A 5,430-nucleotide genomic window follows, 5' to 3' on the forward strand; every position below is an offset into this window, starting at 1 on the left:
CAGTTTAGTCAGTTTTCCCTCTCCATGAACCTAATTTTACTTCACTTTTTTCTTCTTCTTCAAATAATAGGTTTCCATAGCCTATAGAAAAAGATACCAGGACAAAATCCAAGCCCTTGGTGATATAAAACGGAGACTCCAGATTTTAGAGACAGATGGCTTCTCTTCCCACCCAGGGAATGAGAACAAATGCACCCAGGTTGGCATGGCTCCAGGGAGCTGCTCGCAGGGGGAGGTGACTAATGTGGTGAGGGGTGGGGGTGGGGGGGTCCTTCCCAGCTCTGTGCCGGGCACCCAGTTAAATGCTACACAAAAGAACATGTAATTCCACTTACCAGCTCCAGACTGAGCTGCATTTTATGGGCGAGGAAAACAAAAACAAAAAAAAACCGGAAGAGCTGAGAGTGACGTGACTGTCCCAAGGTTAAATTCACGTGAAGGCAGCCTATTTGACTCCAGCTCTGGCAATGCTACCCGTTACTCTCCGGATCTTTTATCTACAGCTTTAAAGATAGAAGCAGACGCCTCGGTTTAGCTAGAAACAGTCTCCTGCCACCCTCTCCTCCAACAGCTCCTACTTGCTCCAGGGCTTTTGGTAGTATCAGTCCGCTAGGGTGGCCACCCGCAAGCCAAGGACACTGGTCTCGGCAGGTGTCAAACTTGCTGACATCTTGAGCTTGAATTTCAGCTTCCAGAACTGTAGGAAAATAAACACTGGTTGTTTAAACTGCGCAGGGGACGGCAGCGCTTAGCAGACCCACTCGGCCTTTCGCCCCCAGCAGCCCTCAAAGCTCTTTACTCCCGTTGCCTGTTCCTTCTGGGAATCTGCATGGATGGTGCTTTCAGGTACCTCTCCCCAACGCTCTGTTTCCATGATATCCTGAAGGAGCTTGCATCACCCACGGTGGGGTTATTTACACCGAGAAAATCTTCAACCACTATAAACCAGACCTTCTCCTCCCAGGAAGCCAAATGTTAAGCAGTTGTCAGTGCCCTGCCGCTTTTGAGGTACAGAGAAGATAGGTCAGGAAGGATGGATAAAAAGAATGTGAGCCAGGCACACCTTTAATCCCAGCACTCCGGAGGCAGAGGCAGGTGGATCTCTGTTGAGTTCGAGGTCAGTCTGGTCAACAAAGCTACACAGAGAAACCCTTTCTTGAAAAACGGAAAGGGGGGGCGGATTTGCCAGTAGATGCTGGTCCAAGGCTAAAGCCGTTGCTGAGTGGGAGAGCATTCACCCAGTGTGCACAAGTCTGTGGGTTCCAACCCAGCAAGAAGTGTGTGTGTGTGTGTGTGTGTGTGTGTGTGTGTGTGTGTGTTCATGAGTGTTTGTGTGTGTGGGGGTTGGTACTTGGCATTTTCTTGAGCTCACTTAACCCACTGCTGGTTTCCTCACCAGCATTCATCTCCATTCCATGACCAGTGACACTGGTTTTCTCTGGATGGGACTACCTGCTCCTAGACCTGCTTGACTTCCCACTGGCTGGATACTGGCTTCCCTGTCACTTGAAGCCCATATGCACTTTTGCCTGCTTTGTGTGCACATTTCAGAAGTGAGCGTGCAGAGAAACCACTCGAAAAAGGACAGGTGGAACCAACCAGGCTGCCGTTACAGGCACCTTTAATCCAAACTCTAAGGAGGCAGAGGTAGTTGGATCTCTTGAGGCCAGCTGAGTCTACAAACTCTACAAAGCAAGTCCCAGGACACCCAGGGTTACACGGAGATGTCCTTTAACCCCAGCACTAGGGAGGCAGAGGCAGGTGGATCTCTGTGAGTTCAAGGCCAGCCTGGTCTACAGAGTGAGTGCCAGGATAGGATCCAAAGCTACACAGAGAAACCCTGTCTCAACACTCCCCCCAAAAAATTTAAAAAGACAGGGAATCGGGAATTTAGCTCAGTGGCAGAGTGCCTGTCTAGCAAGCGCAAGGGCCTGGGTTCAGTCCTCAACTCTGAAAAAAAAATTGTTTTAAAAAGACAAGTGGTGCTGCGGTGATAGCTCATAAGCTAAGACTACCGGCTACTCTTCCAGAGGACTGGGGTTAATTCTCTGGCACCCATATGGTGATTCACAATAGTCTGTAACTTCAGGCCCGGATTATCCGACTCCCTGCTTCTTACCCACGTGGGCATAGGCACGCACTTTAGTTTGTTTCGTAGAGTATTTGGTCACAGAAACCAGGAAAGAAACTAATACAGTTACTGATTTATTATGGTAGATTCTATTAGACTAAATTAAGTCACCGTGTGGAAGGTTAGTAGGCATTAAACCTACCGCTGAACTACAACCCTAGCACTCTTTTCTTCTTCTTCTTTTTTTTTTCTACGTGTGTGGGTATTTTGTCTGTGTGCACATCTGTGCACCTTGGAGGCCAGAAGAGGGCAATGGATCCCCTGGAACTACAACCCATTGTGAGATTTGTTTCCTGGGGATCTAACCCGAGTCTTCTGGAAGAACAACCAGTACTCTTAACCTCTAAAGCAACTCTCCAGCCCTCCAGTTCTCTTTTTATAGATAATACTTTTAATTTTCAGACAAGATCTTTCTAAGTTACCCAAACAGGCTTTGAACTTGAGATCCTCTTGCCTCAGCTTCCTGAGTAGGTAAAGGGGACAGGTCTGTACCACCATTCCTGGTTGAATAATAAAAACCCAGAGACCGATATTGGGGTTCAAGCTGAAGGTCAGGAAAGCAAAGCAGCCACGACAAGAGTTCTTACCTCTGCCAAGGCTGGGGCAATCTTGTCCTCAGCAGGACTGCAGACTCAATATACTGTCCTCCTGTCTCCACCCACCTTATATTCCTCTCTAGTGCTGGGATTAAAGGTGTGAACCACTGTCCAGCTACTATGGCTAACTAGTATGGCTGCTGGGATTAAAGGTGTGAACCATCGCTGACTATCTTCTATGGCTGACTAGTGTGGCTAGCTTTGTACTCTGATCTTCAGGCAAGTTTTATTTGTTAGAACATAAACAAAATACCACCACACCAGGTTATCCATTTCATATCTAAAATTAAGATAAGGAAGACTCAAATCCAGCTTTTTATTTATACTGGCCTGTGTGTTCTGAAGTCTACAAAAGCAAGTTGGAGAGCCTCTATTTACATAGTATGGTGTGCATAATGACATTCATAATTTCAAGGCTTTGTTTGCTAGTTCAAGATAATCTAACCTCACATTTAACCTTTATCTATCCAGGGGCAATATCCAATGCTAATTTAATGTGGTGTCATTTGATCTCTGTGAACAGTCATGTTCACTTAAACATGGAGTTAACATTGCTGCTTTATTGAAATCTGTATCTAATAAGAATCTAATCCAATTATTACTGGAATTGGTTACAGAAAATTTCTTCACGGCGCATTTACTTCTGTGCTCGGAGGCAATCGGCAGTTGCCAAGCCAGTACACTGGGGTGACAGGCTCCAAACAGAGCATCTGACTTCCCTGCAAACACTGTGGGGCCTCTGTATCTGCAGATTCTGCGTCTAGAGATTGAACCAACCACAGACTGAAAATACTTAGCAAAAAACACTCTCTTAGCAAATATGTACAGACTTTGTCTTGTCATTCCCTAAACAATAACTGTTTGCAAGGCATCTACATTGTGTTGGAACTCCAGATCATTGAGAAATCTGAAGTACAAAAGAGGCTAGGCATCCACTATCTGATCTCTTATATTTCTCACAGCAACTTTCTGGAAAATACATGCTCTCATAACCTCTGTTATAAATGAGATTAGCTGGGGCTGAAGAGATGGCTCAGTGGGTAAGAGCACTATCTGCTCTTCCAAGGGACAAGGGTTCAATCCCCAGCACACATGTGGCCTCTTACAACTATCTATAACTTCAGTTCCAGGGAATCCAATGCTGCCTTTTACTTCCAAGGGCACTGCACACATGTATTACACAGACATACATGCAGGCAAGACATCCATACATAGAAAAATAAATAAATAATTGGATTAACTGGGCATAGTGACACACCTACAATCCTAGTATTTAGGAGGCTGAAGTGGAATTGCTGAAATAGTAAATTCAAGACCAGCCTGGGGTATGTGGTGAAACCTTGTCTTTAAAACCTAAAATAAACGAAGCTGATGTGATGGTACATGCCTATATAATCCAGCATCTCAGGAGTAGGAACAGAAGGTTCAGGAATTTGAGGTCATTCTTGACTAGTGAATTTTCAGTCATCGACACAAGACACTATAGAAAACTTAATATAGGTGACGAGGTTGAGACACAGAGTGGTTAAGTAACTTGGCAAAGACCACAAAGCAAGTAATGTGTGTAGCCAAGATTCAAATGTAAGAAGTTAGCATACTGCTGGTGGTAGTGGCACACGTCTTTGATCCCAGCACTTGGGAGGTAGAAGTAGGGGGATTGCAGTGAGTTCAAGGTCATCCTGGTCTACAAATCGAGTTCCAGGACAGCCAGAACTGTTACCCAGAGAAACACTTTCTCCAAAAACTGAAAAGAAAAAAAGGTGGCATATAGTCTCAACTACTATGAGATTGTCTACTGGCTCACATATTGTTACTGTGTGTACTAAATATCACAATTCCTCAGTATAAGAATTTTTTTAAATGTACTTACCCCAACAAGGACTCATATCTCCTGAACTTTCCTTTTCCTCTTAATGTTGGATTGGCCAGTAGCATCAGACTGAAGTTGAGCTCCCACCAATGGAATAAGTAAGACACAGTCACTACCTACAGCAGGGATAAAAGATGGAATTCATCCTAGTCTGTGTGCTCACTAGAATTAATTGTTTTCGTTTTGGTTTGGTTTGGTTTGGTTTTGGTTTTGGTTTTTTGAGACATGGTTTCTCTGTATTGCTTTAGAGCCTGTCCTGGCACTCACTCTGTAGACCAGCCAGAGCTCGAACTCACAGAGATCCCCTGTCTCTGCCTCCCGAGTGCTGGGATTAAAGGCGTGCACCACCACTGTCCAGCCAAATTGGATCTTAAAATATCATTTTTAGGAAACAATTGACATGCCCAGCTACTTTCATTTGTTGGTGTGTTTCTTTGAGTGACACTAAGGTTACTATTCATTTTTAACATAAAGTAGAATGACCTGTACTCTCAGGAAAACTGGCTAGGTTCTGTCTCTTACAGTGAACGTTCTAACATTGTCAAGGAATTGTTGAGGACGCCAAAATTCTGAGGTGTCAAGTTTCTCTATAAAAAGTCATACATAATATTTGCTTATGACTGAAACATATCTTCCCATATACTTAAAAATCTCTGGATTATGATTTATCTAGTGTAATATCTGTGCAAATGATGATTTCACTACTCTGTTAAAAAATGACATGTCAGATGTGGTGATACATATTTATAAATCAAGCATTTGGGAGATGAAGGCAGAAGGATCATGAGTTCAAGACCTTCCTGGACTGCATAGTGAGACCCTTGTCAAAGAGG

At 44.2% G+C, this 5,430-nt stretch overlaps 1 long non-coding RNA gene across 1 annotated transcript; it reads right to left on the reverse strand.

Moving 5' to 3' along the window:
- Positions 1–355: 355 nt before the first annotated feature.
- On the reverse strand, positions 356–5,121 carry LOC121137813. The gene is made up of 3 exons (XR_005875083.1): positions 5,081–5,121; positions 4,598–4,713; positions 356–697 (listed from the first exon to the last, which is right to left on the reverse strand). It is a non-coding gene; the product is annotated as an uncharacterized LOC121137813 (long non-coding RNA).
- Between the last annotated feature and the right edge of the window lie 309 nt (positions 5,122–5,430).

Source organism: Mesocricetus auratus, unplaced genomic scaffold (genome assembly GCF_017639785.1).
Source record: "Mesocricetus auratus isolate SY011 unplaced genomic scaffold, BCM_Maur_2.0 Super-Scaffold_100707, whole genome shotgun sequence".
NCBI classification, from domain to species: Eukaryota; Metazoa; Chordata; class Mammalia; order Rodentia; family Cricetidae; genus Mesocricetus; species Mesocricetus auratus.